The sequence below is a fragment of the Notamacropus eugenii genome, chromosome 6 (genome assembly GCF_028372415.1).
Source record: "Notamacropus eugenii isolate mMacEug1 chromosome 6, mMacEug1.pri_v2, whole genome shotgun sequence".
NCBI classification, from domain to species: Eukaryota; Metazoa; Chordata; class Mammalia; order Diprotodontia; family Macropodidae; genus Notamacropus; species Notamacropus eugenii.
The window spans coordinates 374,569,097-374,593,981 of NC_092877.1; the positions used below are offsets into that span (position 1 = coordinate 374,569,097).

Consider the following 24,885-nt stretch of genomic DNA (forward strand, 5'->3'; position numbering starts at 1 on the left):
TTTGCAGATCCCTCAACCTACAGGTGCCAAAGATCAGTGAGAGGGCTTTTTCAGCTGGTGAAGAAGGAAGGATCCAGCTCCAGGCATGGTGGCAGGCCTCATAGTAAAGCCCCCTGGGGGAATTGAGTAACTGATCTTAATATCACAGTGAGTGGCAGCCCTTCCCCCGACTAAGCACCTGGGGGAATTGAGCAGCTGATCTGAACTTCAGCCCTGATTGCAGGCATGGCAGAACTGGAGGTGAGGCTATTGTAGAGAGGAAATTCTAGTACTCACAGATTCTGGGCACAAAACTTTCTGGTTGCTCCCAGATCAGTGTGCAGTCTCCATTGTACTACCTTGGAGACACATTACAGGTCGTCAGAGTATACCCTACTCTTGACAAAGAACCCAAAAGTCAAGTAACTAGTTGGGAAAATGCCCCAAAAAGGGGAAAAAAATAAGACTACAGAAGATTACTTATAGAAGGTTACTTTCTTGGTGAACAAGTATCTTCTCTCATCCTTTCACAGGAGGAAGAACAATGCTTACCACCAGGGAAAGACATAAAAGTCAAGGCTTCTGTATCCCAAACATCCAAAATAAGTATTCAATGGTCTCAGGCCTTGGAAGAGCTCAGAAAGGATTTTGAAAACCAAGTTACAGAGGTGAAGGAAAAATTGGGAAGAGAAATGAGAGAGATGCAAGAAAATCATAAAAAGCCAGTCAACAGCTTGCTAAAGGAGACCCCAAAAAAATGCTGAAGAAAATAACACCTTTAAAAATAGGCTAACTCAATTGGCAAAAGAGGTTCAAAAAGCCAATGAGGAGAAGAATGCTCTAAAAAGCAGAATTAACCAAATGGAAAAGGAGGTTCAAAAACTCACTGAAGAAAATAGTTCTTTCAAAATTAGAATGGAACAGATGGAGGCTAATGACTTTATGAGAAACCAAGAAATCACAAAACAAAACCAAAAGAATGAAAAAATGGAAGATGATGTAAAATACCTTATTGGAGAAACAACTGACCTGGAAAATAGATCCAGGAGAGACAATTTAAAAATTATGGAACTACCTGAAAGACATGATCAAAAAATTAGCCTAGACATCATCTTTCATGAAATTATCAAGGAAAACTGCCCTGAGATTCTAGAACCAGAGGGCAAAATAAGTATTCAAGGAATCCACTGATCACTGCCTGAAAGAGATCCAAAAAGAGAAACTCCTAGGAACATTGTAGCCAAATTACAGAGTTACCAGGTCAAGGAAAAAATATTGCAAGCAGCTAGAAAGAAACAATTTGAGTATTATGGAAATACAATCAGGATAACACAAAATTTAGCATCTTCTATATTAAGGGATCAAAGTGCGTGGAATGATATTCCAGAAGTCAAAAGAACTAGGACTAAAACCAAGAATCACCTACCCAGCAAAACTGAGTATAATACTTCAGGGGAAGAAATGGCCTTTCAGTGAAATAGCATTCTTGATGAAGCATTCTTGATGAAAAGACCAGAGCTGAAAAGAAAATTTGACTTTCAAACACAAGAATCAAGAGAAGTATGAAAAGGTTAACAGGAAAGAGAAATCATATTACTAAAGTTGAACTGTTTACATTCCTATGTGGAAAGATAATATTTGTAACTCTTGAAACTTTTCTCAGTATCTGGGTAGTTGGTGGCATTATACACACATACACACATAGAAAGAGAGGGACAGAGACAGAGCACAAGGTGAATTGAATAGGAAGGGATCATATAAAAAAATAAAATGAAGGGGTGAGAGAGGAATATATTGGGAGGAGAAAGGGAGAAATGGAATGGGGCAAATTATCTCTCATAGAAGAGGCAAGTAAAAACCTTTTCAATGGAGGGAAAAAGGGTGAGGTGAGAGGAAAAAAGTGAAGCTTACTCTCATCACATTTGGCTCAAGGATGGAATAACATTCATACTCAATTTGGTATGAAAACCTATCTTACAATACAGGAAAGCAGGGGAGAAGGGGATAAGCAGGGTGGGGGGAATGATGGAAGGGAGGGCAAATGGGAGGAGGGAGAAATTAGAAGTAAACACTCTTGGGGAGGGCCAAGGTCAAAAGAGAGAATAGAAGAAATGGGAGGCAGGATAGGATGGAGGGAAATATAGTTAGTCTTACACAACATGACTATTATGGAAGTCATTTGCAAAACTACACATATATAGCCTATATTGAATTGCTTGTCTTCTCAGTGGGGATGGGTGGGGAGGGAGGAAGGAATAGAAGATGGAGCTCAAAGTTTTAGGAACAAATGTTGAGTATTGTTCCTGCATGCAACTGAGAAATAAGAAATACAGGTAATGGGGTATAGAAATTTATCTTGCCTTACAGGACAAAAGAGAAGATGGGGATAAGGGAAGGGGGAGATGTTAGAAGGGAGAGCAGATTGGTGGAAGGGGTAATCAGAATGCTTGGTGTTTTAGGCAGGGAAGGGAGAGATGAGGAGAAAATTTGGAACTCAAAGTTTTCTGTAAATGAATGTTGAAAACTTAAAATAAATAAGTAAATTTTAAAAAAACCCAAAATAAATAAAAAACAAAAACAAAAAAAATCAGCAAATTAACCCAGACCATTTGGTTTTATTGAATTCTTCTTCCTTTTATTTTTCTTATATTTCTCCATTGGACCTTCCATCTCAACTAGGAAGATTTTTCAACTGAATGTTTCTTTTTCCTTCTTGGAATCAGGAAGGGACTTAAGGTTGAAGGAAACTACTCCCCTCCCCCCTCCAAACACACAAAAGTGCAAGAACACACACACACATACACACACAAACACACAGACACACAGAAGGAGGCATGCAAAAGGTGAGGTCTGGGTAGCATTTCTGTGCAGTAAGACCACATTCAGAAGATACCAGGCTTTTCAAGGTTCATCTCCACATCCTCCTTCATTCTCTGAACCAGAAAACCCAGATTCCTTTGTGGCATTGAAGTCTTCTCTTTATTTTCCTTCTCTCCTCTCCCTCCTTTCTACCTCTTTCCCTCATCCCATCCTGAATGGTCTTCCTTCCTCCCTGATTGATTGCTGTGTTAGATTTCCCAGCCACCCAAAGTGGGAAAAGTTTCCCTACTGGCACTGGGAATTGACCTTCTTCCCCTATCAAGACATTCTTCAATCTCCTTTTCTTTCTTTCTCTAGTTCTTGTGTGCCACTCCTCACCAGGTCCCAGCCAGGCCTGGCAAAGATTTCAGTGGGTATGTGACTGTTTGGCCCCATATGTTGTGGCACATCCTTATATAGATGGGTTTTGGAAGTTAGGGAACAGCCTGCCCACCCAAGGTCTATCCCTGGCCTTCAGGGCTCCTTCTTGTCCTTCAGCTTTCATTTCTATCCAGAGGTCAGTAACAGTAGTAGCAGCAGCAGCAGCAGCTGCAGTTGCAGCAGTAGCAAGTCAGTTCTCTGTTGCCTCTCCTTACTCTCTGCCTACCGTGTGTGTGTGTGTGTGTGTGTGTGTGTGTGTGTGTGTGTGTGTGTGTGTGTGGTTGTAAGGGTATCAACATGTCTGGTGGGTGGGAAAGCCTTTTTTTTCCTTTGTTTCTTTCTTTCCTTCCTTCTGGCTCATTCCTTCCAGAATCCTTTTCTTTCACCCTTCCTTTCTCTTTCCTCATCTTTGTCCCATCCTGGTGAAGGAGGAGCAGGTTAGCCAGGGGACTGTTAAGTCATTAATTCCCCCAAGGGGCTTCTTGACTTTCTGTTCTTCTGAGTGCCCCAGTACTATTCCACGAGTCCAACCTAGGCCTGGGAATGTTGGTCTATGTGACAAGGAGGGGAAGACAGGGCCAGTTGCTTGGAAGAAATGGCTAGAAAGAGGATTGGTTGAGTGACTTTGGGCCTCAAGACATGGTGGCTGGCAGGCCTATGTCTTGCTTCTCTTTTGAGCTCTGCCTCAGCCCTCCCAGGAGAGCGAGCAGTAGGCCAGCTGAGTTGGGGGCTGGGTTTGAGGCTTTTTTTAGGTCTGCCTAAACATTCTCAGGTGCTGGGAGCTGCATGTTTTAGGGTGGATAGCAGCAGCCTATCTTCTATATACAATTCCAGCTCAGCCTCATGTCCTGGAGGAAAGGGATGTTCATACTTAGATCTGGTTTGAGGTTCCCTAGCTTAGGTCAGGGGCAGTGGTTTAGTGACTACAGGGTTGGGGACAGGATGGAGGGAGCGAATTAGGGAGCTGGACAAATGAAACAATCTATTAAAAGAGGGGATAAATGATAAAGGAATTGCCCTTTTCCAGATGGGACTTGGCTGGAATGGAGCTCCCTTCAAAGAGAAGGATGTCTTTCTCAGGTAGTAACTCTTCTAAATCAGAACAATCAGCAGGATTCTGACCCAACTGGCGAGACAACTGCACTGGACTTGGGAGGGCAGACCATAGTGGAAAGGGGCCTAACTTGGGGGGGTCTCCTGGAGGCTGGAAATGGGGGCTGAGAGAAAGTAAGTTGTGGAACTGCATGTCTTCCAAGTGGGTGACTTCCATACTCTTTCTCCCTGTTTCCCCTTGGTACAAATGAGAAGAAAGGAAAAATCTTTAGCAGTCTAGACACCAACATGGTCACCCAAGTCCAGGCCTGATGACCGACATGTGATGAACTCTCTGCTTTCCCATGCCCTTCTTTTTCTCTCTCCCTCCAGACCCACAAATTGAAGATGGGATGTCTCACCTTTGTGGCCACACTTGAGTTCATTGAGACCATCCACAGTGAAGTTCAGCATGACCTAGAAAGCTAATCCTGCTCATCCAGACTGCTGTTGACTTTCACAGATTCCAGCCTGTGTCCCATGCCATCCCCTGACATGAAAAAGAAAAAAAATATGACAGAAAAAAGGGATCCAAAGACAGAGAAGAGATGAATAGATACAAGCAAAAAGAGCAGAGGAGGAGGGCTATTCTTCGAACTGTTATCCTTACTAAGGTAGCCAAAAAGAAAGGTTGGGGCTGCATTGTGTAGGAAAAGGTGATTTTAAGAAAGAAAATGGGTTAGGAAAGAGATTAAAGGGAAAAGTATCTCATGAAAAAAGGGCATTAAAGAAAGAACAAATACAAAGGAAGCAGGTGGGAGTGGAGGGCTACTTATATTGGAACCCAATTTTTACAGGACTTGAAGAGGGAGCTCTGTATACACTTCAAGAGTTTGAGTAAAGTTTAGAACTTGTAGAGATGGGAGAAAACTGGGGTATAGGGTAAGGTAGCAAGTTTTAGAAGGTTATCTAGATTTAGATTGGAGAGTGAATACAAGAGGTAAGGACTTTTAGAGGTGTAGTTAAAATTAGAAATTTGTCCCAGGTAAGGGGAGAAGATAAGGTAATCCCATGAGGTAGGGTGAGAAGGAAAATAGTGAGTAAATATAAGATGGATTTTAATTCACAAGCAGCGATTATTACTCTGAATGTAAATAAGAAAAACCTAATAAAATTCATTTGGAAAATGAAAGAGGTAAGGATATGAAAGGAAAGAATGAACAAAAATGCAAGGGAAGGAGACTGAGCAGTACTACATCTTGAAGTGTATGACAAGGTAGTAATTACTTGAACAAGAGAAAGAGAGGATCACTGGAGGGAAAGCGGATCAGTCTGATTCTATTAAATGAAAGATGTTTCACACTTGGCATATGCAATGTAGTCCAGATGAGAAGAGAATCAAGGAATCATTTGTCTTTCTCGTTCTGGTCCCCCTCATCCATCCTGCTCCTTCCCTTCTTCCTTTTCTTCCTCCTCCACCCTTGATAAGGTGGACTTCCATTTAGCTCCATTTCTTTTCTGTCTTTTGAATATGTGGGGGGAGGGGAGGAAGAGAGGGAGGGGGAGGATTTAGATCCAAATGGAAAAGTAGAAAGAACAAGTCACTTTTTCTTTTCCACGTTGGGGGTGGAGAGTCTCAAGGATTGGGCAAAGTCCCCTGAGGAGCTGTGGGAGGACTGCTTTGCGTCTGTTGGCTCTTTTGTTTTTCTTTTTCATTTTTTGAATTCATTTGAAATTTTAATATAAAATTAGAGAAAAAATGTACATGTACACAGCAGAACATAAAGGATACTCAACTTAAATCAATGCATTTCCATTTTCATTCATGAAATAGTACACAATGCAGAGTTAGTAATCATGATTTCTAACAAAGTTAAAGCTAAAATAGATTTAATCAAAAGAGAAAAATAGGGAAACTACACTATATGTCAACAATATTAATCCATATTATTTTAGGTTATTTCAAATAACTAGACAGTATAAAGTTGGAATACAGCTGTCTTGTAGGAAATGATTAGTTGGCAGACTTAGAAAATATCAAAATATCCAGACTTTTGAAGGAAGATGTTAACCACCCTCAGAGAAACAGGACTAACAAATATAGTAGAGTCTTTCATAGATGCATATGCATGCATATGTCTATATATGAGTAAGATTAGAGATATCTAAGTATATGCACATATGTATGTGTATATATACATATATATATATATCTTTGGTGTGTGTATGTATATATATATGCACATATATACATATATATATATATATGAATGATTGTATGTAACTGTGTGTATATGACTGTGTGTGTGCTTAATTTGAACCTTCTTAGCAATGGGAGGGTTAGAGGCAAAAAAGAACAAAGTAGAAAGTGCACAGTAGAAAACAGGAAAACTTACAAGGAAGCAAAGGAAAGATGTACAGCTCAGAACACAAGGTGACGTATTAATTATATCGGCTTTTTTGAAGTGGAAATTTATTGCATTGTGTTTTGAATCCTCCCTTATGTTCTGCTATACACATTTTTTTTCTTATTTTGTATTTGTTTTAATATATAAATCTATATTGTTTCTTTTTTCCTTACTTATTGCATATGTAAGTTTTAGTGTTTAAGATTAATGTATTCTTAAAAGAGTTTAAACATCATATTTCAAGAAACTGTCAAGGAAAACTGCCCTAATGTACTAGAATCACAGAACAGAATGAAAATTGAAACAATCCACCAATCACCTCCTGAAATTCCAAAATGAAAACACATAAGAAAATTATTGTTATATTCCAGAGCTTGCAGTCAATGAGAAAATTTTGCCAGCAGCTCAAAATAAACAATTGAAATATCATAGAGTTACTGTCAGGATTGCACAAGACTTACCAGATTCCACATGAAAGGATCTACAGTTTTAGGATGATAGTCCAGAAGGTCAAAGGAGCTAGGGTTACAATTGTGCATACTCAGCGACCCTGAGTATAGGTACCAGAACCATATTTTTGTTGTAAATATCACATTGTAAGTCTCCTTTCTCATCTATTTAAAGAAATTAAATTTAAATAATAAATTAATTTTAAAATTAATTAAATTGGCAACATTCATTGGAATGAGTTACTTTCACTGGGATTATCTCAGAGGAAAAAAACATATGTACTCAGATGGGTATAGAAATCTCTTATCCTACAAGGAATGAAAAGGGTAGGGGAATAATAAAATGGGATGGGGTGGTTAGAAGGGAGGGTGGTTTGGGGGAGGCAGTATACAGAGGCAGAACCCTTGCGAGGAGGAAAAGGATGAAAGAGAGAATGATAAACAGAAATAGTTTGAAGGGAAATATACAGTAAGCATACCTGTGAATGTGAATTACATGAACTTACCTATAAAATGGATAGCAGAGTAGATTCAAAACCCAATTCACCAATCAATTAATTAATTAAATTTAAAGAAATGGTCTCTATAGTATTGGAATCAATTGTCCTTTAAGTGTTTGGTGCAGTTCAATTTGGAGTCTGTCTGATCCTGGTTAGTTTTTCTTACTAAGTTCATTTATGGTTTGTTCAATTGCTCTTTTCAAGATAAGATTACTTGTTCTGTTTCCTCTGGGCAACTTATATTTTTGTAAATATTCATCTATTTCACTAAGGTTGCTAGATTTATTGTAATAGCACTGAGCAAAATGGATCCTAAAATTATTTTATTTTTCTATTCTTTGTGAATATTCTATTCCTTGGAATAATTTTTCTTATTCTTTTCTATTTCTATTTTCTCCTTTTATTTTTGATATTACTAGTTTGGTATTGTTTTAAATCAAATTCACCAACAGTTTATTTTATTGTTTTCTCCATAAAACTAACCCTTAGTTTTATTATCAAAATGGTTTTCTTACTTTTGATTTGATTAATTTCTCCTTTGATTTTTCAGGATTTCCATTTTGGTGTTTAATTGGGGGTCCTTTATTTCTTCTGTTTCTAGCTTTTTTTACTTGCATGACCCATTCATTGATGTGCTCTTTCTCTATTTTATTGATGTAAAGATCTAGAGATAGGAATATTTCCGTAATCACTACTTGACTGAATCCCACAGGTTTGGTCATGTATTCTTATTATTGTCATTTTCTTTAATGAAATTATTATTGCTAAGAATCATTCTTTGAACCACTGATTCCTTAAAGTTAGATTATTTACATAATTAATTTTTAATCTGTGTTTCCATGGCCATTTAGGGGTGATTGAATGTGATTTTTATTGAACTATGTTGTGAAAAGGATGCCTTTAATCTTTCTGTATTTGGTTGTGAGATTTTCATGCCCTAATAAATGCTCATCATTTGTGACGGTTACACATACCTCTGAGAAAAAGATATATTCCATCCTATTCACATTCAATTTTCTCCAAAGGGGTATCATGTGGAACTTTTCTAAAATTCTATTTTATCTCTTGACTTTCTAATTTCTTCCTATTTTAAATTTCCCTTTAAGTATTTGGATGCCATATTATATGGTGCATATTTTTAGAATTGAAATTACTTCATTGTGTATAGTGCCTTTGAGCAAAATGTAGTTTCTCTCATCTCTTTTTATTAGTTCTGTTTTAGCTTTGGCTCTGAAATAATAAATACTACCCCTTCTTTTTTTTAACTTCATCTGAAGCATGTGGATTCTGCTCCAGCCTCTTCCCATTACACTGTGTGCCTCTGTGCTTCAACTGTGTTTTGTAAAGATATTGATGAATTGGGTTTTGAATCTACTCTGCTATCCATTTTATGGGTAAGTTCATGTAATTCACATTCACAGGTATGCTTACTGTATATTTCCTTTCATCCTATTTCTCTTTATCATTCTCCCTTCTTTCATCCTTTTCTTCCTCATAAGTGTTCTGCTTCTGTCTACTGCCTCCCCCAAACCACCCTCCCTTCTAACCCCCCCCCCCCCATTTTGTTATTCCTCTACCCTTTTCATTCCTTGTAGGATAAGAGATTTCTATATGCATCTGAGTACATATGTTTTTTCCTCTGAGATAATTCCAATAAAAGTAACCCATTCCAATGAGTGTTGCCCATTATACCCCTCCCAGCTTTCCCTGCACCAAGAAAGCTAATCTTATCATATGTTTCATGAGATAATTTACCCCATTCAACTTTCCCAACTTCTCCTAGTTCACCCCACTTTCTCACTCCTAAATTTTTTAAAATCATGCCATTTGAGTCAAATCATATTTCTGCCCTCTTCATATATTCCTCCTAACTGTTCTAATATGGATACAGTTGTTAGCAATTCCATATAGCCACCTCCCTTACCCCAGCTTCAAGTGATCTCTAGGAAAGAACTAGTTTTTGCATTCTGCACTGCATTTTCTTCTGGGTGGAGTATTTCTCATTCACAGTTTGGAATTCTGTTTATGTATTTCACTCTACCCTATTTGCCATTCTCTCTTTCTTTCTATCCCTGTCTCTCTCTCTCTCATTCTCTTCCAGATGCACCCCTGACCCTTTCTGAAGTGCACAAGTGAGTAAAGTGAGACCTTGTCTCCTTGTCTCCAAGAAGCCAATGCACATACCAGTTTTGAAGGATGCCTTCTAGGAAATATCTAGACTTAGAACTGTCAATCCATGATGGTTGTTTGCCTCAGAGTAGGCAAGACCCTGGCATGGTAACCGATTTTGTGAAGAATGGCTTGCCAAAGGAAAGGGTTTGTGGATCCCTACATGGAGGCAGGCAGGTAAGCAGGGCAGCCAGGATGAAGGGACTTCAGGTCCTGTTTCATGATTGCTTTTTCTCTCCCTCTTCACACTGCCAATCCTCCTCTGCTCTATGTTCATTTCTTCTGTCATCACTGTCCTCTCAGGCTATATCCAGTGTCCACCCTCTCATCCCCATTTCGAGAATAGGCCACAGAACCCAGATCATTTAGTTTCATTGAATTCTTCTTCCTTTTACTTTTCTCCTCTTTTCCCCTTCCACCCTCTTCACCTCCCCTCTAAGATTTTAAAATTGCTTCTTTCTTTTTCCCTGAACCAATTATGAACATACTTAAGGCTGAAGGAACCTCTTCATCTCCCTCCTCCAAACACACACAGGTGCACTCACACACACACACTAACATACATATATACACACACTGAGAAGGAGTCATGCTTCAGATGAGGCCTGGGTAATATCTCTGTCCACTGAGATAACATCCAGAGGATATCAGGCTCTTCAAGGTTCATCTCTACCTCCTCACTCATTCTTTGAACCAGGAAGCCTGATTCCTTTGTGGCACTGAAGTCTTCCCTTTGTTTTCCTTCTCTCCCCTCCCTCCCTTCTCCCTATTTCACTCATGCCATCTTGGATGGTCTGCCTACTTCCCTCACTGAATGCCCAGCCACCCTTGCCAGCCACTCAGCATTGGAAAACTTTCCCTTCTGAATATAAATGAGAAAACCATAATAAAATTCCCCTGGAAACAGAGTCAAGCATATGAAAGGAAACAATGAATACAAATGGAAGGGAAGGAAATTGAACAGTACCAGATCTTAAACTGTAGAATAAGGTAGTAATTATCCAAATGGTCTGGTCCTGGCTAACAAAAAGAAAGGTGGATCAGTGGAATACAGAAGACATACAATTGACAACAGCCAAGTCAATATCACAACCACACTTAGGGTTAGAATCAGATGGATTCTAACAAATTTGACAAGTGTTAAACACCTAAGATTTGGGGAAAAGCACTCATTATTTGATTTAAGAAATTGTGGGGAAAACTGGAAAGCAGTATGGCAGCAACTGGGTAGATATTACTATCTTAGATCGTCTATCAAGATAAGGTCCAAAAGGAAATGTGATCTAGAAATACAGGGAGAATTTAGAAGAAAATTAGGAGAACACAGAAGATCGCACCTGTCAGATGTAGGTGGTAGGTGATGGTAGGTGAACAATTTAGGAAGAAAGAGAGAAAAACCAAAGTGAGGTGTAAAGGGGATGATTTTCATTGCATGAAATGAAAAAGTTTTTTGTTGTTTTTTTTTTTGTGGCTAAGAGAAGAAGCAGAAAATGGAGAAAAAATTTCACAGGCAATTGAATAAATAAAGGTCTCTTACCTAAAGTATATATGGAAAGGAATGTAGTGAAATCGCTAATAGGACACTTTCCCTATTGGTAAATAGCCAAAGGATATGAAGGGATAGTTTAATGAGAAGGCAACTTTTCTAAGGTAGAAATATGTTTTGCCTGACCTACCAGGAAGGATGGATTCTGTGAATTCTGGAAAGGAGAGAAAGAGGATGGCAAAAAGGAGAATATTTAATACCTAAGTTCCCCTTTTCCTCCTCTTTCATTTTTTCTCCACCACTTGTACTATTTCTCTGACATTTTTTGACCCCTTGCATAGAAGAGAACTTTTAACAGTCATTTATTTGAAGTCCCAGCTTGATTCTCTCCCTCCATCGATCCAAATCTCCCTTTCTTCTCCCTGAAGACCATATGCAGTTTGATGCCAGTTTCGTATTAGTAACTGAGATCCTCCCTCCCCCAAGAAAAGGCCAAAAGCAAAAATATAAGATTTAAGAACAGCAAGCAAGAAACCCACGGGGTGGGGCAGAGGCGAGAGGACAAGACTGAAAAAATAGTATTATTCCATTTACCTTTGGCTCCCCTGATTTATTTGTCTGGAGGTGACTGACAGTCTCCATCATTTCTCGAACCTTTCTCGTCGTTGTTTCCTCCTTTGTATTCCGTATCACATTCTCTGCTTTCATGCTCTTTCTGCCTCGACCTTATTACCCATTTCCTTGAAGAAATTGGATGCTAGGCCATTATGCTGGTCTTTTTGACTGCAGTTGAAGCAGAAGAGAATCTGCTCCAGCATCTTGGTGGTCCCTCCGGCTTTCAAGTGTCTCTCTGAACCAACAGTCCTACGCTCTGCGGTCCATTTTGTTTTCCTGGGGGGGGTGTCTCTCCTCATTAAGAAGCTCCGTATTTCACTCATAGCTTTTGTCAGATTCTCTCTCTGTTGGTCTCTCGCAGTCTCTCTGCCTCCATGTTGGTATCCTCCCTCCCTTCCACTTCTCCCTCTTGCAAAGTCGATCGAGCTTACGACCACTGCAGGTGCTTAAGAGACTTTCATTCACACTTTCTTACAAACCCGCTGTCTCCTGCGGCCGTCGCCGCCCACTCCGCCTTGGTCCCCCTGCCCTCCTTCCCAACCTGTCCATTTTTCTCTGCTTCCTACACACTCGGCGAGGTTCTAGTGTTTCCTGCCCTCTATTGACCCGCTGGTCCCTACCGCTGTCCTTGGCATTCTGTTTCTCAGTGCCCCCATTGCCAGCAAGGGCGAGAACTTTGCCTTCCCCAACACTACTTCAGGCAAATATCACCCTTTTGTACCAACAAGACACTGGCCAAGTCGAGGGGCTGAAATGGGAAACGGCGCCGGGTAAGGAATACTCCAGTTAAGCATGACCCCAGCAAGGTGAAGGGGAAGACACCGATCCATCGTTTTAAGAGTTAGGGAGCAGGCAAGGATTCCGCCAAGCAGATCCCCCTCCCCCTTCGAGAAAGTGCTACCGGCTGGGAGTTCCGGAAGACAGTGCCATGAGTTGGATTCATTTCTGGGGTATATCCTTGGGGGCGGGGGAGCCACTGACAAAAAATCCTGTGAGCATGGATACATGGACACACCCCACCTCTTTCTTCATACTGTCCTCTCTGGGCTTCTTCCCCTTCTGGGCATCACTACTCTCTGCTCCCAACCTCCCACTGCCCATAACTCTGTCCCGACCTGGAACACCTCCTGCTATGACTAGAGACAGCAAATTCTGGTTACCAGCTCAAGTACCCCTTCTTTCAAAGTCTCTCTCTCTGACTCTGTGTGTGTTTGATGTTGATTTCCCACTGTTTCTTCATCTCTCCCTACCCTCTCCACCCTCATCCCTGCAGTGCTCTCTTCTTAAGTGTTTTGCTTATGACAACCGCTGGTCCTCAAGAGACTTTCTCATTTTCAATCACTTTCCGAATGCCAGCAGCTGAATGGGAAAACACCGAGTCACCGTTTCAAGCGCGGGCGGGTAGCCTAGGACTGCCCCAAGAAGGACCCCTGAGAGAGAGCAACCCCCTCGGAGCCCCACAAGGCGGCGTTGCTGGGTCGCTTTTTGAGATTCTGTGCCAGAGACTAAAGGCAGCATTGCACCTCTCCTAACAGAAGCCAAGATCTTCATGTTCCCAGTCACAGGGAAAATCCCGTGCAGACTCCGAAAGTCTCCAATTCACCCTAAACCCACGTCCACTGATTTGCCACAGGACGCTCTTTGCTCTGACTCGCATAGAGCCCACATCCTTGCCCTGCGTTGAACCTCTCGGATCTCCATACAACCCCCACACCCACCCCTGCCATCCCCATTCCACTGTTTCATTCTTGATAATTGCATTCAGGGGGACTGGAATAGACAGGCGCAGAGAACTGACAACAAATCTTTTTTGCCTTGCGTACATGGCATTTGCCGGGCCGAACCCGGATCCCCAGACTCCTGTAGCCAGGAAGGCATATTAGCCACACAGATTCTCGGTGGGGTTTGTTCCTTCCTTCTCCTTGTGCACCAAACCCGTAGGGAGATGAGGACATGACTTACAATTGAATCGGATTTGAGTGAGGAAGGGTTGTGTAATGTCGTCAGACTCACTTTGTTCCCCAGAGCCACCTGGGTTTAGAGGCCATATATCGTCAGGAAGACCTGAGATGGCCCAGCAGGCAGTGGGAGACCTGGGCCTTTTTGAAGCTAAGGTCCTTCCAAGTTCTCTCTTGGAGTGAGGTAATGCCCATACGCTGAGTCCACCTTTAAGAAATGAGTCCAGGGATGGCCCCTTTCATTAATAATAATAATAATCTACCTGGGAGGGAAAGACGCTCAGGTAGCTGGCCCAGAGATAAGTAGCTACTATTAACATTCACTCTGGGCCAGAGGGGGTGGTTTAAGGATCCTCTAAGGCCAGGAAAGGAATTTAGCAAAAGGCACCTCACTGATCCAGGAACAAGAAAAGTGTTGACCACCAAACAAGAGAAAGAGAGGATGACAGGAATGAAAACCAGATCCTTCTCATCCTATGAAAAGGAAGAGGTTTTGCACTTCCCAGATGCAATGGAGTCACCATAAGAACAGAGTCAAGTAATCTTTTGTCTTTCTAGTTCTGGTCACCCTCCCTCCCTCATCCCTGAAAAAAAAAAAAAGACTGAAGTGCTCTTATGTTTATCTCCTCCTCTCCTGCCTTCTGAACAGGGGGAGGGGAGACAGGAATGGAGAGAGGGCAAGGATTTGGAGCCAACATGTAAAGTAGAATGAACAAGTCACTTTTTCCTTTCCACATCGGGGGTGAAGAGTCACACTTTGGTCAAGGAAGTGTGACTCATCTCGCCAATAAGTGTAGGGGGCAAGATTTGAATTCATGTCTTTATGACTCCAAGTCCAACACTCCATCTACTCCTCCATCCTTTGTTTCAAGACAGTGAGAAAAGAGGTGATATTCTCACTGTATTCCATGCTGGTCAAACCACTTTGGCATATTGTGTTAGGTTCTGGACACAACACTTTAAGGACATTGAGAAGTAGTAGAATGTCTGGAGGAAGGAAACCAGGACAGCAAAGGCTTTTGAGTCCACATATGAGTTGAAGGAGCTGGAAATGTTAAGACTGGAGAAGATCAAGAGGGTCATGATAATCATCTTAAAAGTATTAGAAGGGTTGATTTGTGCAAGAGGGATCAATCTTCTGTTTGGCCAAAGAGGACTGAACCAGGAGCAATGTGTAGATATTTAAAAGAGATCAATTTAAGTTTGCTACTAAGAAAAACTTTCCAACAATGAGACCCATTCAAAAGTGGAATACATTGCCCCTGATAGTAGTGGGTTCATTAGAGGTCTTTAATCAAATGTTCAATGACCTTTTGTCACATATGTGACTGTGGGGATTCCTTTCAGGTACATGATGGACTAGATGTCTACTGAGATCTCTCCCAACCCTAAAATTTTTTAATTCTGTAATCTTTGTCTGTACCCATATTCACATAATATCTGTAACAATTAATACAAATTTTTGTATTTATATGTAGCCAAATGTATATGTATCTAGCTTTATCATCTGCCTGTCAGGCTATCTGTCAATCCATCTAACTGTCTGTCTATGTATCTATCTATCTGTCTGTCTATCCATCCATCCATCTCCATCTCTTTGTGTATAGACATCTAGTGACCCCAAGTACATATTTATGTACACACACCCCCCCCCCCCCTCAAACATTCAGAGTAAAGACAATGAACATTGCTTTTCCTCACTCACATAGTCCTTTCCCAGAGGTTCAGATGGTAGTACTGAAAACTTTAAAATCGATTTCTTCCTTCTCCCTCCTCTAGAAAATGGAAAATTTGAAGCCAGGAGCTTCAATATCAAAGATGTTTCCCTTCCCAAGAGTAGAGGACATGAACCGAAAGCTCTCAGAAACGCAAGAGGACCTGGAGAGTTGACTACTGGCTCCTCAGTCCCTGGGACATCACAAAGAGATCCTTGGAGTGAATGGGTGCCAGAAAGGACTGGGAGGGCTGAGAAACATGGGGGATACAGATATTTAAAGTCTAAATGCTTGGAAGGGCACAGGAGTTCGTTAGGATGGTGGTCCTTCCATGGTGTTGATTATAATCAATAGTGCTATCATACCCTCTATAATTTTTGTCCATATCATTGTGTAAGGGTCTTCCTCAGTGTCCTGGACTCCTTTAGAGAACCTCCTTCAGAGTGTAGTTGTGTGGATAAAATGTGATCATATATGAAAAGTTTAAAGCTCCATATAAATAATTGTTATTGGCACCACTATTATTATTCATGTTATTCCTTGTTCTCGGTACATTACTGACCTATCTACTTTTCTGGTCAACCATATTTGCCTTTAACAATGTACCAGATAATGTAGAGCAGACCTAGACTTAGAATCCAGAATGCTTGGATTCAAATATCATCTCTGACATTTACTAAATGGGTGATTTCAAGTTGTCTCTTTCCCTTGAAGGATACTTCAGTTTCCTTATTTAGTACTTCTTTCATGGGGTTGTTGTGAAGATCAAATTAGACAAATAAAGTAAAATACTCAGGTAACTTAATAACTCTGGAAATGCCAGGCATTGTTTCCATTGGCCCCCTTTCTCAATTATCCTGGTAAATTTGCTGCACCATATAGTTGTGCTCACAGTGGGACTTTCCATTGCCCTTTGGATCAATTGCAACTCAATTTTTTAGGGAATTTTGTATATCCTTTTACATCATCAGGAGAATATCAATGTTAAATGATGGTTATGTGTTATGTTATTGTTATGTTGTTGTTCAATTGTATCCAAATTTTTGTGACCTATTGGGGGTTTTCTTGGCTAAGATACTGAAGTGGACTGCCATATCCTTCTCTGGCTCATTTTACATATGAGGAAATTGATGCAAAGAGTTAAGTGACTTTCCCAGGATCACACGGCTAGTAAGTGTCTGAAGTCATATTTGAACTCAGGAAGAGGAATCTTCTTGACTCCAGTCCTGGCACTCTATCCACTGTGCCACCTAGCTGCCCAAGTGTGTTCATCCTTTGCTGCTGAAGACGACCATGCCATCAGAGAAATAATGACATGACCTGCACTTGACTATTTTGAGTGAGGGAGGGCTGTGCAGGTCACCAGCCTCACTTCTCCTCCAAAGCCATCTGAATCCAGTAACCAGATATTCATCAAGATGACTGGAGATGACCCAAGATGAGGCAATTGGGGTTAAGTGACTTGCCCAAGCTCATACAGCTAGTGTCAAGTGTCTGAGGTGAGATTTGAACTCAAGTCCTCCTGACTCCTGCACTGGTGCTCTATCCACTGCACTACCTAGCTGCCCCTTTTCTTCTAGTAGTTTCTTACTAAATAACATCTTTTTTTTTGTATTAAGAATATAAACTCGTTAAGGACAGGGATGCTTTGGAGTTGTCCATGACTAGTCTCCTTGTCCTTCAAATGACTTTGTGTTTATCTGCAGTAAATTGGATGGTCTCTGGAAAGAGGGGCTGCTTTTCTGTTGTACATCTCCTTCACCTAAATCAGTGCTGTGTATACAAGTCACTTAGATATCTGCTGACTTGAATTGATATGGGGGTGTTTCTGTCAGAAAAGAGGTTGGCTGAGACATCAAGAATCATACAACAATTATAGGGGCGCATTTCTATGAATTGACTTCATGTGCCATAATTCATAGAGGCTGCTCTCTCAGTACCAAACACAATGGGAACTTGTGGAAATCCTGCCCTACACAAGAATGAGAAGGATCCCAGGCAGTATCTAATTATTTTTCTTTCTCCCCTTTTATTCTGTTCCCAGAATTGATACATCAGTACTTCACGGCATCAAAACAATTGGTAACTGGACCAACTTTCCATCTGTGGGTGGGTGTGTAAGGAACTCTAACTAGCCCAAAGTTCAGTGAGAGACTGTTACGCACTAATTTCTGAACCACTAGATCCTTGTTTACTTGTTCATTGGGGTTTGGAGGAGGGCAGATCATGGTGATCAAGGTTGAGACATAAGTGTATGTGAGGATAGAGAGTCAGCTATGTCTACACGACCTGCTCCATCAGAATCTACCCATCTACTCCCTGATTTGTAGGAGTCCTGAACATGTCAGGGAAGTCTGTGGTCACTGGAAGCAGGAAATGAGACAGTAGATGGGACAGAGATTTGGAAAAGGAGTCCCAATGTGCAGGACACAGCGAAGGATGAGCTAGAATTTCTCAAGGATAATTAGCCTTTAGTTGGGACTGCAGAGCAGGTATACACAGGAAAGGACAGGAGACATTAAAGCCAAGCTGAAGAAACAGACAAAGCAAGAACAAGATCATAGGATCATAGAAAGACTTGGAAGGGACCTCAGAAGCCATCTAGATGAGCCCGACCTGCCCTTTTCACAGATGAGGAAAACTGAGACTCAAGGACTTAAATGACTGTTCAGGAACTAAAGTGGGACAGTCACAATGTGAAAATGATTCTTTTGACTAGAAGTAATAAATAGAAGGGACAGGGCACAAAATGGGTAGGAGCACTATGGGTTCTTTTTAAGGGGTGAAGACTGATCCAAGTCAGAGAAAAGGGGGTATATGTGTGAAGACAGGAGGGGAATAGCAAACTACCCTCTTTCCTTGATATAACCACCCCAGCTTTCCAGCCTCTTATGAGTAGGTTCACCATACATATTTCAGGACACTTGGGGCTGAATCCCTCAAGAGAACATGGATGTGTGCTTTCTAATGTTCTTCCCAAGACAGGAAACCAATTCCTACTATGGTTTCAGCTTGAAGTGCCCCCCCCCCCCCCATTCTTTAGTTCCTAGTGGTGGTAGTGGTCCCTGCTAAAATTTGGTAAGAAACATGGAAACAGTTTGCTGTTTGTTCTTTGTTCATAAATTAGTGAAATTAAGAAAGCCATTGGACCCACTAACCAGATACAAATAAAGAACACACTTTATCCCAGAGGGACTTGGCCTTTGGAATCAGACCTTTAATCATAGAATACAGCTTAGTGGTGGCCAGAATGTCTCTTCTCAGAGTCCATGTCCTGCTGTTGTTGGGAACAGTGTAATATCGGGAGGCAGCTGTCCATGGTCCTGATGCTTTGGGAGGGAACAGTGCACTCCAGCTAGGGTGTAGACTCTTCTTCTTCCTTCCTTCCTTTCTTCCTTTTCTTTCTTCTTTCCTTCCTTTCTCTTTCTCCCTTCCTTCTTTTCTGTCTTCTGTCTTTTCTGTTTTTCTTGTCTTTCCCAAAACCTTAAACCCAGTGCACTATGAAGCCCATAGATTGGACAAAAATAGGTCCCTGCCCAAACTCCATTTAATGTGTTTTCTGGACCCTCCTGGCTTCAGAGTGATTATCAGTAGTAACTGTTGCTCTTTCCCTCCCAACTTGACTTACTTAAATGTTTTCCTTTTGCTCATTAAAGGGGACATTCCCTGATTACTTCTTAAAGAGGCCTATTCACTGAATGGGTGTCACCTTACTCTAAGTGAATATCTGAAGAGGCCTTAGCTGAAAAAGGGCAATGTCTCCCACTGCATCCTGGGCCATCTCCAGTCATCCTGATGAGTATCTGGTCACTGAATTCAGATGACTCAGGAGGAAAAAGTGAGGCTGGGGACCTTGCACAGCCCTCCCTCACTCAAAACAAAGTCAAGTGTAAGTCATGTCATCAATTCTCTGATGTCATGGTCTTCTTCGAAAATGAAGGACAAACACAAGACTGAATCATCTTATAGCATGCGCTAATTAGCCAAAAACCTATTTGATAGTATTTTGTTTGAATTTTTGAATCAATGTTCATTAATTATATTACAGTTTTCTTTTTATGTTTTATCTTTCCCTGGCTTAGGTATTAGGACTTCATATCATAATGAGACTTTATTTCTCAATCCTTAAGAATAATTTGCGATATATTGCAATTAACTGTCCTTTAAAAGTTTGATGGAATTCTCCTGTGAATTCATAAAAGACCAAAAGTTTTTTTTTTTCTTTTGATAGTTCCTTTATAGCTGTATCTATTTCCATATGTGAGACTGGGTTATTTAAGCTTACTATTTGGTCTATGATAGGTTGGGCATTTTTACATTTTGAAGGTATTCTTCTACTTCTTTGATATTATTGGTTTTGTTAGTACATAACTCTTGACACATTTCTGATTAGTGTTTTTATTTGTTTTGGTTTTGCTGTGATTTAATCTTGTTCATTTGCTATTTTATGGGTTTGATTTCTACTTTTTTTCTTTATAATCAGATTAGGCAAGAGTTTTATCAGTTTTATTAGTCTTTTCAAAGAACTAGCTTTTAGTTTTTGTTTATAACTTCTACTTTTTGTTTCAAATTTATTCATTTCCTCTCTAAATTTTAATATCTGTTTTGTGCTTATTTTAGGTTCATTTAACTGTTTTTCTAATTTAAAAATGCATATTCATTTCATAAATTCCTTATTTGTTTTTGTTGATGTATATTTGTAAGGACATAATTTTTCCTCTGAGGATTGTTTTAGCTTCATATTACAAATTTTGGCATATTGTTTCTTCATTACTTCTTACACAATTATTCACTTTTCTATGATTTTTTTGACCCACCATTATTTAGGATTTTATTGTTAAGTCTTCATTTTGGTTTTTGTCTTTTGTTTTCGTTTCTAATTTTATTGTCTTATGTTCTATAGAAAAAAATTAACTATTTTTGTCCATTTACATTTGTTTTTATGTCTTTGCTCTCATACATGGTTAGGAAAAAGCTACCACATGGTGTTCAGAAATATCTGTGTTCTTTTGTTCTCCATGTTAGAAGATGCTGTGTTTTAACTCTAGTTTCTACAGCAATTTGTTTAGTGTCATATTTTCTCATTTGTCTTTCTGTGAAATCTGTTGAAAACTGAGAGGGACATTGAAGTTCCTTGTTGGTTTTGTATCACTGTATGTCTTTTTGTAACTCAGTTAATTTTTCTTTTATACACTGACTGACTAAGGACATTTGGAGAATATAAGTTTAATATTGATATTGGTTTATTGACTTCAGTTCCTTTCAGTATAATGTAGTTTCTTTACTTATCTCTATTTTGAGTTTTGTTTTTTTGCTTATTTTTCTAGTTGCATAATTGCAATTCATTCACTTGTTATTCTCCTCTAGTTCCTCTTTTAAAATTGCTACATTTTTACTTTTTAGGTATGTTTCATACAAGCAACAGTTTGTGGGGTATTCAATATGCCCCACAATCTAATATAAGAACATTGGATATTTATATCCAATATGCCTACCCTACTTACCTAGTAGGAAAACTTTATCTTAATAGATTGTTTATTCCATTAACATTTAATGTAATAAAATTATGTCTATATGTTCCTCTGTTTGTCTCTAACATTGTTTTTTTTAAAGATTATTGTTCATCTTCTAACATTACTGTGTTTATTTTGCTTAATCTACTTTTATTAAGATTTAGTAAAGCTTAATTACTTAATCTACTTTAACAGAGGTTATTTGGTATTCATTTCTCTAGTTTTGGAGTTTTGCTTAATTTATTAAATGTCCCTTCTTTCTTACATTTATTTATTTAATCAGTCACTCAACAAGTATTAATTAATCACCTACTCTGTGGCAGGCACTGTGCTAAGCACTAGGGATACCTAGAAAGATAAAATCCAGTTTCTGCCCTTAAGGAGCTCACAGTCTAATGGGACGGACAACATAGAAACAATTATGTATTATATCCATCCATACATGTATGACTGTGACTCTAACCCTAACCCTTCAACTACACACACACACACACACCTACACCCATACCCACACCCCCCCACACACACACATATACACACACGTATAAAAGTTTACTTTTCCCCAATTACATATTAAAACAATTTTTAAACATTAAAAAAAAAGTTTTGAGTTCCAAATTCTCTCCCTCCCTCCCCACTTCCCTCCCTGAGATGATAAGCAATCAGATATAGTTTATACATGTGCAATCATGTACAACATTTCTGTATTAGTCATTTTGTACATACAGGATAAATTGGAAATAATCAACAAAAGGATGACATTAGAATGAAGATATAGAAAGGGAGATTTTAATTGTGACTTGAAGAAATCCAGGCCATAGATATGAGGAGGGAGAGCATTCCAGGGATGTGGGACAGCCAATGAAAATGCCCAGTTTTGAGATAAACTATCTTGTTTGAGAAATATCAAGGAAGGAAGCCAGAGTCACTGGAAGGAAAAGTGTGTGTAAAGTGAAAGAAAACTGGAAAGATGGGGAGACAGGTGGTTATGAAAGATTTTGAATGACAAACAGGGGATTCTAAATTTGATACTGTAGGTGATAGGGGACTGCTGAAGTTTATTGAGTAGGTAAACTTTATCTTTGACTCCTTTAAATTGCAGGTTCCCTAAGAACTATTGCCTGCTGAAAGGTGTAATAATAAACTTTTTTGCCTAGTTGACCTGATTGCTTGAGGCCAATGAATTCTTTCCAGATTAGGTTGCCAGAGATCTCTAGTGGTTCCTGCACCTTTCCTGACCCTCATCAAAACAACTTACTTTACATGGTTGTAAAGTAAATTTAACAAATTTTAACTAAGTACTTCCTGTATACAGTACATTATACAAGGTAGAAGGGTGGAGAAAACATTTAGACAAGACACCATCCCCGCTTTCATATTGTAGACTTACATAGTCTAGGAATAAGACATGCATAGGTAACTGTAATGCAAAATATTACATAGTAAGTGCATCAAAGAGGTTCAATGTGCTATGTGACAGGAAGAAGGATGGGGATCAGGAAATGCTTTGTGGAAGTGGAAGAATATGAGTTAGACTTTTAAAGAATGGGGAGAAATTCAATAGATGAAGGAGACCAAGAAGGACATTCCAGAAAGAGAGGAAAAAATGAAAGTAAGAGTGAACTGAGTGTATTCTGGAGAGGGAAAGTTTGCCTGAAGCCTAGAGTATATGGAAGGTCATAATATGAGATAATGTTAGGATATAGTTTACCATGCAACTTATTCTGGCAGGCCTTGAATGCCAACCAAGGGGGTATGAACTCTAGTTGATGGGCAGTAAGAAGCCTTTTCCTAAATCCCCTCAATTCTTATACCTTCCCTCTGTTGATTATTTCAAATTCATTTGGCATATTATATAGCTTGATTGAGCATAAGTGTTTGTGTCCTATCACCACCATTAGATAGTAAGCTCTTTAAGGACAGGATTATCTTTAACCTTTGAATGTATCCCTAGCACTTAGCACAGCACGAGGCACACAGTAGGCACTTAATAAATACTTATTGATTGATATTAAAAAGGTCTAAAAGACTCCAAGTGGTCCCTGGACCATACTTTGAGAACCATTAATAGGAATTCCATCTACTGTCAACCTGAAAGTTTGGTTAAAAAAACAAATAGACTGTATAGATATTGTTTATTCCCTTAAAGTTAGTGGTTACATGATCATGGAGCCAGAAAAACTTCTAATACAACAATGACCAGGCTCAAATCTGCTTAGGACAATCCAAAAGTCCGTGTCCTTAAGATTTATGGTCTCATGAGTGATTAACTATAATACAAGAAAGGAATTTCTTAATTGGATAGGTTGTAAATACAATAAGATAAGAGAGTTGAGAAGGTGTTGATTGAAATTATAACTCAGAGTTTTCTTTATCACTAATATGTCATAATATAGTATATGTCCACAAGATAAAAAAAAATTCCTGTTATTCAGGATAGTGTCGAGAGTTAAGGGTCTCACAAGGAAGGCTAAATCAGCCCCATATGGCTTTGTTTACATAGGAAAAGATATTCTCTGAGTTTACTTCAGAGAACAAAGAGATTGTCAGGTCCAGGCTCTTCATCAAGCCATCTAACCCTTATTAAAAGTCCAAAATTTATATTAAAGGATTATCACTATCAAGGTAGGTCAGCACCTTCTCTGCAACTCAAGGATCTTACTGACCTTGCCTAGACCACTGAGAAATTAAATCACGTCAAATCAATAAGCATTTATTAGATTCCTATTACATGCCAGGCATTGTGCTAAATACTACAGATACAAAGAAAGGCAAAAACGGTTTCTGTCTTCAAGAAGATCACAATATAATGGAGAAGACAACATGAAACTAACTACATACAAACAGGATCTATGCCAGAAAATTGGAGATAAACTCAGAAGGAAGGGAGAAGGATGGTAAGTTCAGATTTGATATGTTTAATTTAAGATGTCTACGGAGTTGGAGATGTCCAAGCTAAGTGACCTGCCCAGGGACACAGAGCCACCTGTATCAGAGGCAGGACTGGGACTCAGGTGTTTCTGGCTTGCAGGTTAGCTCTCTATCCACTGTTAAAGGAAAATCCCTCCTCTAGCTATTGAACGTGAGAAAATGCCTCAACAGAACCTGAAACCTCACTCTGCTAAACATTCCCATATGAAGTCTAAGTGGCTGACACCCTAACTCAGCTGCCAAGGGGCGGGGCTGGTGAGGGAGCACCTGGGGCACCTGCCCCCGGAACCTGCGGGATCTTGGGGTCCCCATGGCCCTGGGGGAGCTGCGGGGAGCCTGGGCCAGCTGAGAGCCTTTCTAGCGAGGCAGCCTCCTCTTCTGCCAGCGCAGGGTGGGGGGCATGGAGGAAGCACCTCCTGAACGTGGAAGGACTTAGAGAAGAAAAGGTCATCCACTCTCCTCGGGAAAGTTTGGAGGTATTTAACTGAAACAAGGCCACGAGGAACCTTGGTCTGCTGGGGAATACACAAAATACACCCAGATGAAGTAAGAACATTGTACCTGACGGAGGCAGGAGAACTAAGGAGAACGGGGATGGCGGCAGCTGAGCCCAGCTTTGCCGAAGAGCAATATTCTCAAAAGGCAGGAAGGAGGAGGGCAGGCACGGCGACAGCCTGTTCAAAGGCATGGAGACGGGAGATGCACCTCCACAGCCCCCAAGGCTGATTCCCAGCTCTCCCCTTCCCTCCCCTGGCGGGAGGCCCCTCTGGTGTGGCCCGTTCCGTCAGGACAGTGCTTGTGGAGCCTGGACAGCGGACAGGGCGGAAGGGATCGGGTCGGAGTCGGGAGCCGGAGTTCGGGGGAACGAGGAGGGCGCCCCCGACGCCCCT

At 40.2% G+C, this 24,885-nt stretch overlaps 1 long non-coding RNA gene across 1 annotated transcript; it reads right to left on the minus strand.

Annotated features, from left to right (window-relative positions):
• Nucleotides 1-2,574: 2,574 nt before the first annotated feature.
• On the minus strand, nt 2,575-9,081 carry LOC140510246 (uncharacterized). Its single transcript, XR_011969162.1, has 2 exons — nt 7,121-9,081; nt 2,575-4,801 (listed from the first exon to the last, which is right to left on the minus strand). It is a non-coding gene; the product is annotated as an uncharacterized lncRNA (long non-coding RNA).
• Between the last annotated feature and the right edge of the window lie 15,804 nt (nt 9,082-24,885).